This window comes from Anomalospiza imberbis, chromosome 9, assembly GCF_031753505.1.
Source record: "Anomalospiza imberbis isolate Cuckoo-Finch-1a 21T00152 chromosome 9, ASM3175350v1, whole genome shotgun sequence".
NCBI classification, from domain to species: domain Eukaryota; kingdom Metazoa; phylum Chordata; class Aves; order Passeriformes; family Viduidae; genus Anomalospiza; species Anomalospiza imberbis.
In genome coordinates this window covers 27,811,750-27,830,780 of record NC_089689.1, presented here as the reverse complement: position 1 = coordinate 27,830,780, position 19,031 = coordinate 27,811,750, and the positions used below count along the sequence as shown (strand labels likewise).

The 19,031-nt window shown below is 43.9% G+C and overlaps 1 protein-coding gene across 7 annotated transcripts in view; it reads left to right on the top strand.

Annotated features, from left to right (window-relative positions):
- The first annotated feature begins 1,079 nt into the window (after positions 1–1,079).
- The window catches only part of DAB1 (DAB adaptor protein 1), a 414,913-nt gene continuing 396,961 nt past the window's right edge, over positions 1,080–19,031 (top strand). For 5 of the 7 annotated variants that reach the window (XM_068198863.1, XM_068198856.1, XM_068198870.1 and 2 more), the window contains exon 1: positions 1,477–1,621. The gene's annotated coding sequence lies outside the window, so the exon portion shown is untranslated. Of the gene's footprint in view, positions 1,264–1,476; positions 1,622–19,031 lie in introns of those variants that run through there. The other 2 variants (XM_068198864.1, XM_068198857.1) reach the window with 1 other exon arrangement.

The window sequence follows — 19,031 nt, the reverse complement described above, 5'->3', positions numbered from 1 at the left end:
TGCCTTAATGATCTTACATATGAAGGAATATGTAAAGCAGCTTAAGTCTCATTCTCTAGCTATTACAAGCTTGATCTCCGAGAATTAGACAGAAACTTTAATCGCTGTCTCACTGCTGTGCTTTGCGAGCTCACGCGTGAATTTCTGCCTTGCCAGGGATTAATGTTGCTGTTTGGTGACATCCCATTGAAAGAGTGGACAAGGAAGAGCAAGAAATATATCTGTGCACAGACTGTAATTCTCCTTCCTGAGCACAGCCCGGCAGGCCAGGCACCTATTGACAGAGCTGGCTTAGGTCAGAGCTTGCCAGAGAAGCACTCAACATCCATCTGTGAACAGCAAGGCAAGCGGGATCCACCGTGGCTGTAAGCTGTCACTCATAAGTGCTTCTGCCTTCAAAGTCCGTTTTCAAGCATCAGGAACAGACACCTTCCTGCACAGGAACGAACCTCTTGTGGGATAGCCAGGCAGAATCCCAAGGAAGAGCAGGCAGCACGGGAAGGAAGGGTGATGCCACATCCCACTGGGCCCAGAACGGCTCTTGGTGCCTTCACTGGATGTGAGGCACCCACCTCCGCTGCCCCAGCGCACGTGAATGCGCCCAGGTGCCGCCTGTTGTCTAATCGCGGCTGGGCAGGGATGCCGCTGCCCATCCTGGCCGGGGGCTCAGCTGTCCCGTTTCCCACGGGCAGCTGGTGGCCGCAGCCCCGCTGGCCCTGAAGCCGGGAGCCATGGCCGGCACAGCCCCGCTGCGGCCACCCCAGCGCTGGAAGGGCTTCCTCAGCTGCCTGCCGCAGGACGGACGGGCACAAGGCAGAGCCGGCAGCCGGGCGATGGTGACAGGTGCTGCCGGGGGCCGGTGGGCTTTTAGCGAGAGGGCAGCGGGCTGGAAGCCGCGTCCCCTCGCAGGGGGCGAGTGGGGGAGGAAGGCGAAGGAGTCCGGGGCTGGAGCTGCCGGAGGGGGGCCCGGAGCTGCCGGAGGGGGGTCCCCGCCGGGCGCCGCCCCCTGCCCGCAGCCCGGGCGGGGCGGGGGGCTCCCGCTCGCCGCTGTTGGGGGGATGCGGTAGCGCGGGGGCTGCAGGGGACCGGCGCTGCCGCCGCGGGCCCGGAGCCGCCTCCGCCCGCGCAGGCTCCGCGCCAGCAGCGCGCCGCAGCCAGCGAGGCACCGGGGCGCGCATCCCGCCCGCCGCCGGAGGAGGAGGACGAGGACGAGGATGAGGATGAGCATGAGCGGGGCGCTGCGGGGAGCGGCGCCGGCTGCAGGTAGGAGGAGGCGCGGGGAGCCGCCCGCGGCCGCCCCACTGCCGCCGCCGCCGTGCGCGGAGCGGCTCCCGGCGCCCCGCGGAGCTCGGCGGAGTTGAGCGCAAAGTTTTTCCGCCGGGAGGGAGGCGCTGGCGCGGCGGAGCCGGCGAGGAGGCGGGGAGGGATGCTCGGGCAGCTCGGTGCCGCCTCGTCTGCCGGCCAGCAGTGCGCGGCTGGGACGTGCGAGCGGGGATGCGAGCGGCGGCTCGCCCGCAGGAGCGGCGCTTCGGGGCCGTGCGCGGGGATTTAACACTTCCACAGCCGGGCACGGGCAACTTAGAGCCGTAGTGAGCATCTCCGAGCCGTGCTGGGAATGAACGTGAGACACCGCTTCCTTTCTATTTGTGTGTGTGTGTGTGTGTCTGTGGGTGTGAGACTCTCGAGCAGGGTTTTCTCGCTATCCACCTCTGCGTGCCAGCCGGGAAGGGGCAACTTGAACCAGCTGTCCCCTCTTGGTTTAATATTTACAGCCCGAATAAATATTTTGTTGCCCTTCTACCTTTTTCTCGACACCTTCTTGTAGTGTAGGTGGTTAATCAGGGATGTTAGTGGCCAATTAGGCATAACCTTGTAGAAAAATAATTATGTGAGGATATATGGGGTTTGACTAGTGATGTGATACAGAATACACCCAGATCTTGGTAGCTGCTTCGCCATGTGTGCACATTCAGTGTGTTCTTGATTTTGAATGGAAATAAAAGTGTAATGATAAATACGTTACTTCCAGGGGAAGAGTGTTATTTTCCTTGCCAGTGAAATATACAGCAGCTTCAAAGTAAAATGTGCATGTCTGGGAATATAGAGAGGGGTTCTCTTTTTCTGGTCAGTCACTAAAATGTTTTTCTCCCTTTTAAATATGGTCTTTCCAGTGGTGTTGGTTGCTTTGAATGTTTGGTTTGCAGAATGAATTTCATTTCAGTGCCCTCGGAGTCTCGAGAGAAGAAGTGCACTGCTGTGTCTTCTGAGGCTGGTTGTTTTAACTGATCTTGTTAAATAATGCTATTATTAAATGATGGCAAATTGAAGCAAATGTGTTTTTCATTGCCCACAAGTTGTGTTTCTGAGCTAAATCTCTTTTTATGGCTGGAGAGTCTCTTGCACTGCAGTATTACAATACAGCCATATTAAAAAGGTCCTTGGAGCAAATAACCCTCTAATGCTGCAGCTATGTTTTCAGTAGACTTCAGTAGTTCTGTGGGAAGTGATTATGTTGGATTTAAGGAATCTGGGCTGAATTGAATGTGCTTTTTTAATTGTGGTGTTAAACTGCTTGTAGACATTCATGTGAGTGGTAAATCTAAACCCAAAATCTAAAGAAGCAAAGCTCCAGACCCAAGGCTTTATTTGTGATGAATTTTTTTTTGCAACAGGTTTTTTTTGGTAGGTTTTTTTTTTTTTTTCCTTCCTTCTTCCTTCAGTTGACAGAGAGGTCTCCAGCTTTAATGCCTTTCTTTAACCAAGCAGAGTGCAGTGGGAGATGATACCATCATTCTCTTCCCTGTATGGTTTACTCTATCTCTGGTGCTGCAAAGAATGAAGGCGAGTAAATGGGGATAAATGGGAAAGAAGGTGCCTGAGGTTGATGGTGTTGGCAAATTGACTGATTAAGGTTTGCTCTGAGGAGCCCCACTAGGTTTCAGGTGGTTTCTTTGGGATGTCATGCTGAAAGCACAGGTCAGCACCTACCCTTCAGTGATTTCACACCAAAGTCTCTGGTGTGTGCTTGGCAGGTGTGAAAAGCAGACATGGAACTAAGCTTCTAATGTCAATATTTGGTGCTAAAAGATTATTTTTGAGCAGAAGACAAGCAGTTTGGTTACTTTTAACTACAGCTCTTCATTACTGGTTTTTGTTTGCTCTAGTAAACAAACACATAGATCTTAAAATTGAATTAAGTGTATAAACTGCTTGAACCAGGGAGGGGAGACAGACTAATAAATAAAGAATTAAGCTATTGTGCCATTGACTGGCTGATTATAGCTTTGGCCTGATCACTCAAGCAGTGCTCCAAGCAAGCTCTCCATGCCCAGCACCCTTTTTTCTGGATTGGAGGATGGGAAAGCTGGGGGTGACTGTGGGGTGATGTCTGCTTGACTGACAGACACTTATTGCAGAGCGGCACTCATTGCTCTGTAATTTTGCCTCTGTAATGATTTTCTCCAGAGAGCTGATAGAGAATTAAAATGTTTATGGTCAGGTTTTTTTGGAAGGGTTCCTCAAGATGCAGAGAGGAGGGTAAGGAAGTCCATCCATTTTTAGATCTTGCTAATCCCAAGCTTGTGTCGTTCCTGTAGTCATGCTAATTTTTATTGATTGTCATAGCAGTAGCTGTTTCAGAGTACAGAAGTGGAAATGTTTCCACTCCACACAGGGAAATCCTAAAAGGAAATCAAAGTAGGAAGGAAGGAGTGGCTGAAAGAGACGTCTCACTCCAGTTCTTTTCTTCAGGTTGTTCATGAAACCAAGCCAATGGATAAACAGTTGTGCACTTTTGAAATTAAATTTCAGTGAGAGGACTAAAGTTTCCATCCTGTGTTTGCTGTAAATGCCATATAATCTTGACACTATTTATCATAGGGATGCAAACCTCAAAGTTCTCCAGCTCAAGACCATTTCTCCACTGGGGCAAAACCATGGGAAGAGAGGAGTCTGTAGTGGAGGATGGATGTTGTTTCCCATGTGGATGTCAGCTGTGTGCAAAAGGAGCTGAGCTGGAGTCAAGGCTGGTACCCAGAATGGCAGCAGGTGAAAAAAAGGTGTCAGTGATTTCTGGTGATCAGCTCTGCCCTTATCAAACTCATATGTGTGCTGCAGATCAGGAACGTGCTCTGTGCTTCTTTAACCATCTGGTGCTGACCTAAAAATCCCTTTGCAGATCCATCTGTGCTCATCAGGTGAGCCTTGGCCATGCTGGTTCCTGGTATTCACCATCTGAATTTCCTCACTCAATTCCATACCCTTCACTAGGCATGTTTGTTGCAGAAGCAGGATGCTGTTGGAGGTTTCCCATCACCCTGTTCCATCCACACTTTGTCAAGGGAATTAAGCATGATGTTGCAGCCAGCCCAGTGTGGAGCTGACAAATAGTGACACCTCCTTCCAGGGAAAAAGGAGGAGGGTTAGGATATTCAGGAGAAAATCCCAGAATGGGTGCATTCCCTGTGTTCCCCATTTTTCTGACTGCAGCCTGTCTACAATTGCTCTCTCAGATTTTTGAGAATGTCCTTCTGCTTCCAAAGCTCTAAAGAAGGAATAAGTGGTGTGTTTGCGGGTTTATGCTTAACCAGAGATGCAGGAGCAGGCTGGAAGTGAAAACAAGCCAATCTCCACTGCTGCTAAGAGCTCTTGGAAGTGGGAATGAGAAGTGTTCTTTTGAGTAACATGGATAGCAGGTGGAAATGACCCTATACACAGTGTCTATAAAACAGCGTGTTGGATAAAATGATCCTATTACAGGAAGTGCAGAGGGCAAAAAACCTAAGCAGTCTTGGCAATCATTTTGGGATTGTTCTGCAAGAAAATCAAAGGCTTGTCAGTTTTTGCTTTTATGCACATAAATCACCTTTGCTCCTCCTGTTTCATAAAATGCACTGGGTCAGGACTTTCTTTGCCTCTGCTCTATTGTGAGTATTTACAGTAGAATACACATAGCACACAACAGGAGATTCATATTTCACAGCACTTTCATTTTTCATCAGTTTGCCAACTTAAAGAACCTCCAACTTCCCTTTAAAATAGCATGAAGATTTGCAAGCCAGTTATAAGGAATGAGAAAACATTCTGATATTCCTCTTCTATAACCACAGATTGATGCATTCAGCAGCCAACTCATTTGATTCTTCCAACATTTAAACATGAGTGACTTAGTGGAAAAAACCCCCACTATATGAATATTTACTCCTGTTTTAATGTAGTAGAGCCCTACTGAAGTCAAAGCATGTGCAGCTGGTTCCAAAAGCTGAGGATATGGCCCAGAAAAGGACTTTCCTAATTGGCAGGAGGCTGGTTTGGTACCATTCCTTGCAGGGCCATATTTTAGGAAAAAAAATGGAAAAAAAAATCTTACTAACATCAGAGGGATTTCTCATTTGTAAAGTTAAATGCTCCTCAGTGAGAGGTGAGGAGATTACTCCAGCTCAGAGAGTGTTTTCCCTGACTAATATATCCAAAATGTATGTTGGGATTGCCCAGCACTGATAATTCACACACCTCTGGAGTGGAATACAGCAGCCGTTCCAGGCTGGAAACATTATGCAGGAGGGGTTTAGGGAAGAGAAATGAAGAAAAACTAATCCAATTGAAACTGCAAGGGGAATTTAAGAAGCGGAATGCAATTATCCGAGTTGGATATTGGCCAGGACATGTTAGTTAACATTTTTACTCCTGTGGGAATTTTCATGGGATCTTTAATGACGATGAATGGTCAGGGCTCTATTTTACCTCTCATTTGAAAGCCTGGGCTTTCACTTCTTCATGAGGATGAAGTGAATGCTTTGCCTTCCTTCAAGATGTGTTGCTTTTGTCAATATGCTTTCTTCCCACAGGGTCAGGGCTCTCTGGACACACCTGCCTGGCAATTCCCCTTGCAATTCCACCTGGCCACGGGTTTTCTTCACCCTGAGCTGCTGAGTCAGAAGGAAATCCCAAGACTCAGCATTGCACATCAAAGCCCAATTCCAGTTTAAGAGGTCTTCATGTGGAGAATATTCCCTACAGTTCAACTGGCCATGGCATAGAATCACAGAATGGTTTGGGTTGGGAGGGACCTTAAAGATCAACTCATTCCAGTCTCCTGCCATGGGCATAATTCCCTCCTTCCCTAAGAACCAGGCTGCCAAGTTTCTTCCCTGTTTTATGAGGACTAATGGATGGAGGAATCATCTGTCAATAGAAAATGTGATAAATCTTATTGAAACTGGCATTCCAGGAGAAAGGAGTTGATGCATAAAATATTTTCTTCTCTATAATCACGATTTTCCATTTAGTTATCTGAACTTGAATCCTTTCTGAAGCAAACAAGCCAACAGGCACTTCTTCTCTGTAAAAATTCAGTGTCTGGTTACAAATGTGTTTTTATAGTGCTTTTTGGTATTCAGGCAAGGAAAACAGTAGGATGGTAGTTTGCTTCTCGGGGGGGGGGGGAGAAGGGGCTTCCTCTTCCTTTGGAGGTTCAGGGATGGTGTGTTTGGTGTGATTCAGTCAAATATTGTTCTGGGGACTCGGAGGATTGCTCTGTATCCATTGAATTACCTTTTAATCTGTTTATCAACATGCTTACAGACTGTCTTAGAAGTCATGAAGCAGTGGCAGATGCTGGGAGATAAAATTAGATATGCATCCAGACTTTACTGTATAATTTTGTTAACAAAAAGAGCAATGTAGTAGTAGATGCTTTTTCCCCCTCCCCTTTCTTTTTCTACTGGAAAGTCTGTCCTGAGATTTTGTTTTCCTGCAAGATCCAATATAGGTAGGCTGTGCTTCTAACTCATACATGCCACCGATACTCATGTGCAACACAAATAATTAAAAGATAACAGGGTTAATACTCTCCTTGTTGCAAAGATTTTTGCTGTTTATATAGGAATTTCCCCCAAAACTCTCATGGTGACATCAGTGTCAATAATCTAAAATGTTGTTTCACAATTGCTCAAAATATTCATAATCTATCAAGTGATACATTTCATATCCAAGGATTTTTCTTTCTATGTTTTTGTGTCTTTGGGGACAGTTTAGGTTGTTTTATGGTCCATGGAATGATGGGTAAAGGCAATATCTACATCCACTCATCCTAAATTTCTGGTTAAAATTAAAGAGCTGAGCACTCTGACCTGCTGTGGTGCATTTCCTACAGAAGTTGTGGGATTTCGCAGGGGTGAGTGCTGGGGAGAGTCTCACCGCTCTGTTATTGTCAGACTTGTTTTAACTTACAGGTGGATCTTAGTTATACTCATCTCCTCTCAGCATGTGAACCAAAATCCCAACTCTGAGCTTTTCAAGAATGTTCAGAACATGTGGAATGTAATGTTAAGGGTCAGAAGGAATCATGATTTTTGTCCAAAAGCCTCAGAGGAAACCACTTTTTCCTCTTCTTTTAAAATAACACTGTCTTTGGTCCAAGGCTTCTTAGCTGTGCAAGGCTGGGTTTTGTCCCTCATAAACAAAGTGAATGTGCTTAGGGACCCCCCCATGTAAATAAAGTGCCCATTCCATCTGCCTCTTGTAGCCTGACCCACAAAAACACAACAAATGTTTCCACTGCATGAAAGAATTGGATGAATACATTGTGTTGGCCAGGTGTAAAGCTGTGATCTGTGACATTTCATGCCTCGTGTGGGCATTGTGCTGTCATGTGGCACAGTGGGCTGCATTAAAACAGTCTTTGGGGATGAAGAAAGACAATATGGACAGGAGCTGTTGTTAGGCAAAATAAATTATAGAGTAGCTCATCCAGTGTGAGAAGGATTGGGAGTGATGTAGTTTCAAACACCGTTTTTTCAGTAATTGTGCTGTTTGAATTGTGACCTACTTTAATAACATTCTATCGTTCTTAATATTTCTTTATTCATTACATTTTATACACACTCAGGTGGTTTACTGCAAGCTGTGTGGAAATTACAATGAAGGTCAAGTGCTCTCTGTGAGGATAACTTATTACTGAAAATATTAACTGTTGTCATTACTGTTTTCCAACATGAAATTTTATTTGTCTGGTGAATGAAGAGATGATGTTGGGATTGTGTTAAAGTGTGTGATTACTGTCAGCAGACCAAAATCCCTCCAGTCACAATTTTGACACATGCATGATCTCTGAACAAGTCTCACATTAAATTGGTTTATTTTTCCCTATACTCTTAAGCTGGTAGAGGCCCTTATGAGAAACATCTTGGAGATTAGGTCTGGTTTATATAGATTTAACTTTTAGAAGCCTTCAGTAAGCTGAGGCTAAACTGAGATTTGCAACTTTACTATTGAAATAACCATGCCTTCACTTGGCTCTGCAGCCCTTCAAATGAGCTCAAATTCATGCTTTAAATTATATTAGTTCAGTATTTTTCATGTGGAAAAGGCTTTGGCCCACTGGAGGTCTGTGTAGAGGTGGAGTAAAGCCTTAGTTAGGGCTGAGAGCAGGCTCTCCATGGCCAGTGCTGGGGTCAGTTAAATCACAGGTGCTCCATAAAAAAGTGGTTTTCCATAAAAAAGACCTTCCAACAGTTGCCCTGTGGTTAGTGGAAGTGTAATTGTGAATTTTCACTGAGAGGTTGGACAAATGGGATCCGGGCATCACCTTCTCAAATCATAATCCCATTTTGGTGGAGGAAATATACTGCTTTTCTTGGAGCCATGGAAATCCATGGGAAAAAAGGGAAACCTTGGAGTATCCCTGCTGTCCTTACACAACCTAACATATGTGGGATACCAGTGCAGAATTTCTTACATATTATTGAAATATAATCATTTTTTGTAAAGGTCAGCTGTCCGCAGTGTCTGAAGTGTTTCGGTTTTTATTATGCAGATTTGAGGTTCCTCTAGGAATCAAGTGTAAAAAATGGGCAGAATGGAGACAGAAGAGTTGCAGTGAATATTCACCCTTTTGCTGTGGCAGCAGATCAGGGATTGAAGCTTTACCAGCTTTCTGATTGCATTATCAAATTTCTTGTCTGCTGGTTTGATGTGATGGACTTAGAGGTTTCCCTGGTCCAAGGCCAGGGACATCTCAATTTACAAGCCATGTGTATCTAATTTTCCTTCTGAGCTATGTCATTTGAATTCTCTGCAGTTGTGTCTTCTAAGTATAATCTGGAAGAAAAATGGAGTAGGTAGGTAAATTTTCTGGACTGTTAAAGTTTCTGGACTGCTGTGCTGCATTTGGGTTGGACAGGTAAGTTAGGAAGGCAAGAACTGTTCTATAGAATCAAAAAAGAGAGATTTTTAGCTGAATGTCTGTTTTCTGGGTGAAATCTGCACTAGACAAAGCTTCCATGTCAGCCCAGCATAAGAGAGGAACAGGAGAAGTGACTTTGGTTTAAGGCCTCTCATTTCCCTTACTCAGTGATAGGTGCTCTACCCTTGGTGTTTGTAATGATCTCTCTGCTGGAGCTGCTTGTTCTTATCCAACACTTGTGTTGGATATGTCTGTATCCATCTGCACCTGGCTCCAAAGCTTGTGAAAGGACCCAGCAGAATTTTAAATGTATATATTTAAAAAAAAAAGAAGTTTAGAAACCATTAGATTCAATTTAGGTCATGGTTGAAGCTTTGTTCCAATCTCACTGCATGGAAACTCCATTTTTGTTGGAAGTGGAGAACCTTGGGTAATTGCTTGACATGAGGAATTAGGGCTTAAGAAGAACACTAAATATCATGAGACTTGTGATAAAATCTTAAGCACTGTATAAGCCACTGAGGGCTGTCAGGTTGTAATTAGGTTTGATCATTATCAGCTCGAGCCAGATTTGCACAGGTTGCTGAGACATGGAAGGCCACGTGCCCCATCACCAATTCCATGAGCAACTCAGAACCCTTCCCTGCTGATGGTGACCTGGGCATTTTCTTTATTTCCTTTGCATTTTTGCCTCTTTCCTTCACAGGCTGCTTTGCACAAGCTCAGGTTATCTCATGCCCAACCACAGGCCACCAGGAATTCCTCCCCTGTGGAGAAGTGATCCAGGCTGAACATCACTGTTGTTCCTGTAGGTTATGGTTTGCCCAATTCTTTCTAATTCTGGAGATCGAAGAAGCAGTTTTAATTCTAAATGGTTGTCTTTAAAATAGGTTGTTTTTCCGTGGAAATGCTTGTCTGTTTTGGTAACTTTTTTAAAGCAAATCTTGAAGAAATATAATGTTTATCTTAATATTAAAGTAAGCATGTCACCTTATGCAGGACCCTAGGGTACATTTCTTAGTGATAATACCTGGAATAGAGTTCACTAACATTTCCACTTATTACAGACTCTGTTACCTTCAGATTACCATTTCAAGTGCAAATACACAGTGGAGATTACACATGACAACATTTAAAAAGCAAAGTTCAGATGCTGTAATTGTGCAACGGAGTCACTTGGAGTTATTTAATAAAAGAGGCATGCAAAAAGGTTCCTCACTCTAATTTCATTAATAATGTATTTTGCATTTGGCTGGAGACATTTGGCTGGCAGCTTTTCTTTCAGGGTGTTGTGGAACAAAGCAGTAACCCACTAAGATTTCCTCAATGGGGTCAGGCTGTACCTCATGGCTTCTAAGAGTGGCAAGGAGATCACAGAGCCCTGATTTCAAAACTACAAACTAGGGAATGGAACAGCGTTTTTTAGCTGCCAGCAAATAGAAACAGAGATGGGAGAAATTGTGATCTATGAAGGAAAATGGCATGTCCACTGAAGCTGGTTAATTTGATATGTATCCTGATTTATTTTCCCTGTTTAATGAAGAAGCAGTGTGGACACACACACTCACTGCTGTGCCAAAGACTTTCACATGAGCAATTTATGCCACAGCAGCCTCTTCTGCCAGGAAGATTTCTCTTCTAGTTGCAAACACCATATTTTACCTTGCAGATGTCATCGCTGGCTCTCTGGTTGCGCTCACCTTTGCTTCCCCTGCAGCTCCCACACCTGATTGTGCTCCCAGCCCTGCAGTTGCCTGGCTAACTCACTTTCTGCCTCATTTACTTCCCAATGACTGCTGCACACCGTTCCCAAATTCAGGACCTGCCCACCTTTGTGATGGGCTGCTCAGTTTGCTGCAGTGGCAGCGTGCTCAGTGACTTCTCTTTGAAAATGTTACGGCCGTACATCTTTGGAATAGTGGAGCTGGGTTTCGTTACCTTCACCAGAAGAAGGGAATGAACACTGGGGAAAAAAAGTATCCCACTGAGGGCACTGTGAGGAATTCCAGCTGAGGGATTCAGCAGGGTGGAACTGGTGCCAGAGGTTGTGTGTGTTGGTACCTCACTGTGTGCTTTCCTAAGAAAAGCAGAAGTTCCTGGTTACCCGATCCATCCTGAACATCTCTAACAAACACCAGGCCAAGCCCCTTACTTCTGTGTTGTTGGTACCTTGCACTTGAAGAAGTGAATGCCAAGGTTTTGTAGAGGTTTAAATATTTTTTTCACTGAGAAGAGACATTTTTTTGAGCAAACCTAAGGCAACTTGAGATCACTGTCTTGGAGTCCTGAGCTTGTGTCACCTTGGTGCTCATAGTGACAGAAACACACATTGGGGTGTGAGCTGTGAGTGCTGTTCCCCATCAGGTGTTTTTCTCGTACAAGATGATATATTCAGTCCTTGGTGGCTCCGAAGGGAGAGTATTGGAGTGATTCCCTTCTCAAAGCTACGTCTGCATCTTTGTGGGCCCTCACTGCTCTGCTGACTTTTCTGTGGGAGATAAACAAGCGTGAGTCGGGGGTTTTTTAGTTTATTTTGTTAAGATTCTGCTCAGTCTGAGTTGAGTCTTTTTTAATGGACACTTGTATGGACTGATTATGGCTTTTTTTCCCATGTGGTTATTTCTAAGATCTTTCTTCCATCATATTTAAGGTTCTTTTCAAAACCTTGGGTGAGTGTATCCAGATTCCATTGCACTGTGATTGCCCACCTTGTGCACTGTCTTAACCAAAAACCCCCTTTCATCTTGTATATCTCCTATTGTTTTTATCAATTTCCCCACCTGTTTTAATGTTCTATGTCTGATTTCAGAATCCCTGTTTCTTAAATGCTGGAAAGTATTTTTGAAGGTCTCTAAGTACCATACTAACAGCACAGAACAAAATCCTATATAAACTCAAGTAGTTTTTCCTAAATTCCTTAGCTAATTGGAGCAACTAATAAAGTAAAATTGGGGCTGAGACGTGGCATTCATGTGCTTTGCTGTATTCTGTGGACATCTGATTTGTAATTGCAATGCTGGTTATTTTGTAGGTGGGATAAAATTTTAGAGCTCAGCAATGGAGCAGGAGAGCTGCTTGTGATTCTGTTGGAGGATGGGAGAGACAACAGAACGAGGCAGAAATCTTATTTTTTTTGGTGCTTTTCTCTTGGAGGAGGCTGAATCTGAGAGCCTTGGCACCACTCCATAGCAGAGGAGCTTGCAGTGATGCTGCAGTTTTGTTGGTGCCACTGCAGACACAAAGGCTAAAACAAATCAAACTGAGCTGAGAGCAGCAGATGGGGCAAGTGAGAAGTTGGGAAATCATTCAAAGTGTTAGACACAGAGCAATTTCAATTTTCCCGAGACAAGTGGGTGCTGTGGCACAACATGGCTCTTTTTGACACTCAACACACGTGAGACAATTTTGGAATAAAAGCTGCATCAGGTGTTCTGCTTCCAATTTTCCCTGCCTGAGGGGGAGAGTTTGCATTTGGCAAGGATAGCTGTAAGTGGGGGTGGGGTTGTGAAAACAAGCTTATCATGAATCCTTTCAGGTGTTTTGTTGACTACTCTGAGCAGAGTGTGTATAACAAATGAGCAAAGTTCCTCTGTTGGAGGCAAAAATGGAATTTATAGGGGTATCACAAGGCAGTGGGGGGTCAAAGAAATTAGACAGATACTTCCTTTCTACTAGAAATGTTGTCTTGATTTTAATGTTCTCCTTAAAGGATACAATTTCCCCCCGTAGCATGGGAATAAGCAAAAGAATAAACCCTTCACTTTAATAAATGTTGGAAATTTTGGCATCATCAATAATGAATCCACAGAAATTCCTTGGAATGTGTGACCTGTATCCCTCTGTAACTCTCTTCTTCGGTTAAGATTCCCCTTTAAGGGATTTGGCTTCTTTTAAAAGTGTAGAAATGCAATATAAAGCATTCTGGTCTCACCTGATAATTGTGGCCTAAACATGATTTTGCAGTATTTACTGCTTATAATAAATAAATAGACTGTAGATAATTCCTGCTTTAAAAGCTGTAGGGCACAGAAGAGTTGGGTGTAGGAAAAATGTGTATGATAAGGCATAGTTCCAGCAGAAGGAAAAGGAACTTAAATAGCACTTGGATTCTTTCCATCCACCCTACAAAGAAGAAAATTGGTTTGCAGGAAATATAGGTCATGGCAGTGTTCTGGCATCTTGATGTTGCTGTTTTGTAAGTACACTGGATTGCTGGCAGCACAATTTGGGACTCCCATTAGAGCTGCTCTTTGCTGTCAGGCTTAAAGGCCATTTAATATCCCTTATCTGATCTAATGCACTCTTCATACAGACAAAGAAAATTTAGAAGATGATGTGAGTTTGGGGGATTTCTGTTTGGCTGTGGATTTTTTCTTTTTTTCTTTTTTTCTTTTTTTTTTTTTTTCATTTTTTAAAAGGAGTTACTGAAAGCCAATTTGGCGATTCTGCCTGATGGTGTATCCAAGAGTCAGTAGCTTCAGTAAGAACCCAAGGTTCAAGGATGTTTCATGAATGAGGAGTTGAAGGGAGATTTTTCTCCCCTGTCCATGATAAAGCACAGAAGAAAATTAAACCTTGCATTATTGTGCCACGTGGTTTTACAAATACCAGCTTATTATTGAAGAAAAGCCTTGGCTTTTTGAACATGGACTTCAATTATGGCATTAATCTGATTTCTTTGTGCTAGGCAAAGTACTAAAGGCAGCTGTATTCTGATTCAGGTGGTCTGTGTTCTCCTCTGTGCCCAGCAGCAGGACTGGGTCAGTGGTGTTTGTAGGAACTGGGGACAGACAGGGTCTCTGTGGGGACAGGAGGCGACACTGCTCCCTTCTGGGACATGGTGGCACTGAAATGTGAAGAAACTCGGGACTTTTCTGCCTAGTTCTGTACAGCTGGCCACTGTGAATAGTAAGAGGCCAGGATGAAAACAGAAGTGTGGGAAGGAAATTTGGATGAGGAGTTGTAAGGTAGCCTTCTCCTACCCATCCCACAGTGGGGCTGAAGTTTTAGGAATTATAGTCTGTGTATAAATACCAGACTTGCTAAAACTGCTTCATCTTCACCTGTATTTTCTTTTTAACTCTTTTGTCTTGAATAAGACTGGAAATTAATAAATCCATGAGATCAGATTAAATCAAAGTCTGTCTTGCCTCTCCCTCACCCTGTCCTGGAGTCACTTGTGGCTCTTGGGGTTTGGGTTGGTGCAGGCCTGTGATTCCTGAGGTTTGGTTTGGTTTGGTTTAGATCTGTGGTTCCTGGGGTTTGGTTCAGTTTGGTTCAGGTCTGTGGTTCCTGAGGTTTGGTTTGGTTCAGGTCTGTGGTTCCTGAGGTTTGGTTTGGGTTGTGCAGGTCTGTGGTTCATGAGGTTTGGGTTGGGTTCAGATCTGTGGCTTGGTTTGGGTTGTGCAGGTCTGTGGTTTCTGAGATTTGGTTTGGTGCAGGTCCGTGGTTCCTGAGGTTTGGGTTGGTGCAGGTTTGTGGTTCCTGGGGTTTGGGTTGGTTCAGGTCTGTGGTTTGCTTTGGTTTGGTTCAGTTCTGTGGTTCCTGGGGTTTGGGTTGGTTCAGGTCTGTGGTTTGCTTTGGTTTGGTTCAGTTCTGTGGTTCCTGGGGTTTGGGTTGGTTTGGTTCAGGTCTGTGGTTCCTGAGGTTTGGGTTATGCAGGACTGTGGTTCCTGAGGTTTGGGATGTGCAGGACTGTGGTTCCTGAGGTTTGGGTTGTGCAGGTCTGTGGTTCCTGAGGTTTGGGTTATGCAGGACTGTGGTTTCTGAGGTTTGGGATGTGCAGGACTGTGGTTCCTGAGGTTTGGGTTGTGCAGGTCTGTGGTTCCTGAGGTTTGGGTTATGCAGGACTGTGGTTCCTGAGGTTTGGGTTGTGCAGGTCTGTGGTTTTTGAGGTTTGGGTTATGCAGGTCTGTGGTTTCTGAGGTTTGGGTTATGCAGGACTGTGGTTTCTGAGGTTTGGGTTGTGCAGGACTGTGGTTTCTGAGGTTTGGGTTGTGCAGGTCTGTGGTTTCTGAGGTTTGGGTTATGCAGGACTGTGGTTTCTGAGGTTTGGGTTGTGCAGGACTGTGGTTCATGAGGTTTGGGTTGTGCAGGTCTGTGGATCCTGAGGTTTGGGATGTGCAGGACTGTGGTTCCTGAGGTTTGGGTTGTGCAGGTCTGTGGTTCATGAGGTTTGGGTTGTGCAGGACTGTGGTTCCTGAGGTTTGGGTTGTGCAGGTCTCTCTGAGGCTCCTTGTACCAAGTAGGGCTGCAGTGAATTGAAACTCTTTTGTTTTGGTTGAAGCAGGATTTTTTTAAAATAGGCAATCAGGAAAATTTTCTGCTATGACAACTAGGTTTTTCTTTTGGGTGGATCTAAGTATCAAACCAGTGTTATTGTACCTTAGTTTCTTGGTTTCTTAGTTTCTTTTTATCACTTTCAGCAGGATTTGCTGGCCTGATTCTTTGAGTCCTGAACAAGGTGGTTGTGTGTGCTCATGTGTATGTGTGATTTTAAAAAAAAGCCAAAAATAATACATTTAAAAATCTATTTATTTTAATTGTTTTTATATTAAAGATGCAAAAATGAGCAAACAGAAAGGCCCATCAGTGGTGTGTATCTGACTGAAATGCATAGATTCTTATACATAAATTATTATTGCATGCAGTTGCGTGAACAAATGGAAAAGCTGGGTTTAGGACCCCTTGAAAATAATCTATTTCTGTTAGACATGCATATCATTTAGATATATTCTTGTCTACGCAGTGTATAATTTTTCAGTGGCTCTTTCAGAGGTACTTGTGGAAGGCAAAATGTGCTATGTGAATATGGTACTTCAAATTGTTGAATGCTTCCATGAGAAAATATATGATTAGTCTGCAAATAATCTCTTCAAAGGCCCTATTTCAATTCTGAACTCTTAGATGGCTTGGGTAGTCTTTGTTCTTGCTTTGGAGGGACTGAGAACGTTAAAACCATTTACATGCGTTGTCACAAAATAATTTTATGGGGTTGATCCTGCCTGACACGATGCTTCACACCATGATGGAAAAAATCATAAATGTTTTGTCCCATTTGGTGCTCAAGAAGCACTTAAAAGCACTCATTTCTCTAAGAGTTATTTTCTCTCTTTATATCCAATTCCTTGATTATGGTCAAGTGTTCATTTTTGTGGTATTTACAAGAAATCAGTAGAGCCAGCTTGCTCACAACACTCTCCCTCCACCCCCTGCCCAGATTCATCCTCGCAGCATCCTGGAACAAAGAGAGCTGAGATTCTGAGCCATGCTCGGATCTGATTCAAAAATGCATTTCCCTGTAGTAAATTTTTAAGAGGCTGAGTTGTTTGTGGTCAGAGAGTTTAAGGTTATGTCCTTTATAGTAAAGAAGGAGTGGTGGTTAATAAGTTTCTGAGCCGTCTAAAAATTTTAATTTAGGATGAAGTTCTCAGTCTTGTGTTTCCCAGCCATGAGGTGTGGGGGAGACCAGCTGGCTGTGAGAGAGGTGTGTAGGATTCAGTCTGGCCCTGCAGTTGCTTTAGGTGTTGGTTCTACTGGTAACAGATTTGTTTTATTTCTGTTGTTTTGAGGCTTGGCCTCTGTTCTCCATGAAGAGCTTGGGCAGCACAGGGTAAACACCAGCGCTGGTTTTATCCCCAGTGCTCCGTGCTGAGGGAAGGTTCTGCAAAAGGTTGTGGTGAGAGAGCTCTGAGGAGCAAAGCATGTCACACATCATCACCCTGCAGAGGTGTGGAGATGGCACGTTGATTCTGCTACTCAGCCCCCTCTGGGTGTCTGTGACCAGGTGATGACACTGATTTATCACAGAACTTCAGCTGCCTTTCACAAGTTCACAGTAATTTATCATCCTGTGCACCTAAGAGTGAGCAGTTCTGTTTTGAACCTTGTTTTGTGTTCAGTGGAATTAATGATTTAAAAGGTGTGCCCACAATACATTAAATAGCTAAGCTGGCTTGGGCATTCAGATTTTATTCAAACCATTTGGTTACCATACCAAACACAGCTGTGCTAAACAGTTCAATAATGTCCTGGTTTGAAAAGACAGGTGTCTGCTAAGGAAGGCCTGCTTTGAAATGGAAAATGTAAACCCCCTCTCTCCCAGCTACATCTTTCAACCTAAGACAAATAAATATTGGAATTTAATTTGTTGAGATGTACAAGAAAAGGAGCTCATTATCTGGGTTATTCTGCAATAGAATTAATGTAGCAGAGCAACCTTTACCAATACTTCACGGTGCCCCCTGTTTTCAGGTATTGGTTAGAAATATCTGATTCTGTTTGTCACCTGGGGTTTTTCACCTGGAACAAGGCTGCTGTTGGCCAGTGGCCACTCCAGTTTGGCTCCTGAGCCTGCCCAGCTGTGTTCTGTGTGCTCTGAGCTCTCGGTGCTGCACACACCGAGCTCCACCCGGGCTGTGCTGACCTTTCCAGGAGCCCTGGGGATGCCTCCCTGCCACCCCACATCAGCTGGGATTTTTGGCAAGGCTGTATTTCAGTGCTTTTTTTGAATTTTCCCCTGCTCAGGCTTGCTTTTCTGGAATGAGGAGGAGCTGCTATGGCTGCATGGAGTGTTGGTTTTGGGAATTTCTAACTCACAGAAAGGCGCCTGCAGCTCAGGATATGCACACTTTAAAGTGTATATATATGAATTTAAAATGACAAACATTTTTTTGCTTGGGTGTTTTATTTTTGGATATTTTTTCCCAAATAAGCTCTGTAATGAGTTGATCCTTTGACTCACCCACAGATAAGACAGTTCCAGTGAGAGAAGCTGTTTTATGGGATTCATTTTGGAAGCTATTCAGGGAAATTACTGTAGGCTTTTTGAGAAAATTAGTGGGAGTGTGGAAGGGACCACAGAAAGGTTTTTTCCCTTAGGATCTTATGAAGGGAAGAAAAAAAAAAAAAAAAACCCAAATTCTTTTTCCCCCCAGTTTTTTCTCTTAGGATCTTATGAAGGGAAGGGAAAAAAAAAAAACCCAGCCCAAAAAGGTTTTTTTAAATAATGTAAAAAAATTATGCAAACTCTATGTTTGGATGTGGGTAAGTTCTTAGCTGTTCCTCCTAGTGAAAGTTTTATTTTAAATTAGTGCTTTTAGAAGGGAAAGGAAATTAGTTAATCACTGCTCGAAATGTGTGTGTATATATGGGGGCGTGTGTGTGTATCCCCTTTGCAAGATGTTAAAGAGTTTGGATTTAGGATGATGCTAATAAATGAATGTACAACTTGTAGGAGTGAAATGATCAAGGCAACTACTCCATAGGGCTGTGGGAACCTCAGGGGCTCAGCTCATGATGAATATAATCAGCTGGATTCACCTGAAGTTTTTATCCTGGGGGGAAAAGAAAAAGAAGTGAATCAAACCTTTGAGTCTGTCACGAGGACTTTTTAATAATTTGAATTGGAGAGGGGCATTTCTTGGTGCTTGAATTAGGTTAATGTTTTGTGGGTATACATATACATGATCCAGGGCATGGAGAACTGGGGAAGCTACACATGGATTTCTGTTGAAAAAAATGATGTCTTTGTGTCTTTATGGCACAGGTTATGGAAGGAAGAAGTCAGATGGTTGGAATAACTTAATCTAATTCTTGTAAATGTGAGCCACACATGGAGCGTGTGATGCTGAACTGCAGCGAGGGGAATAGAAGAGCAGGTGCTGCTGTGGAGGATCCCAGCAGTATCCCATGAAACTTTACACTAAATACCAAATAACTTGGAAATGTGCCTCGTCTGTGCATGGGGCTAATTGATTTCTGAGCCACTTGGTCTGGAGGCTTGTTTGTGTTTAAGGTACTCTTTGGAATCCCTCTCTCTGGACTATTCCTTTGTGCATACCAGACA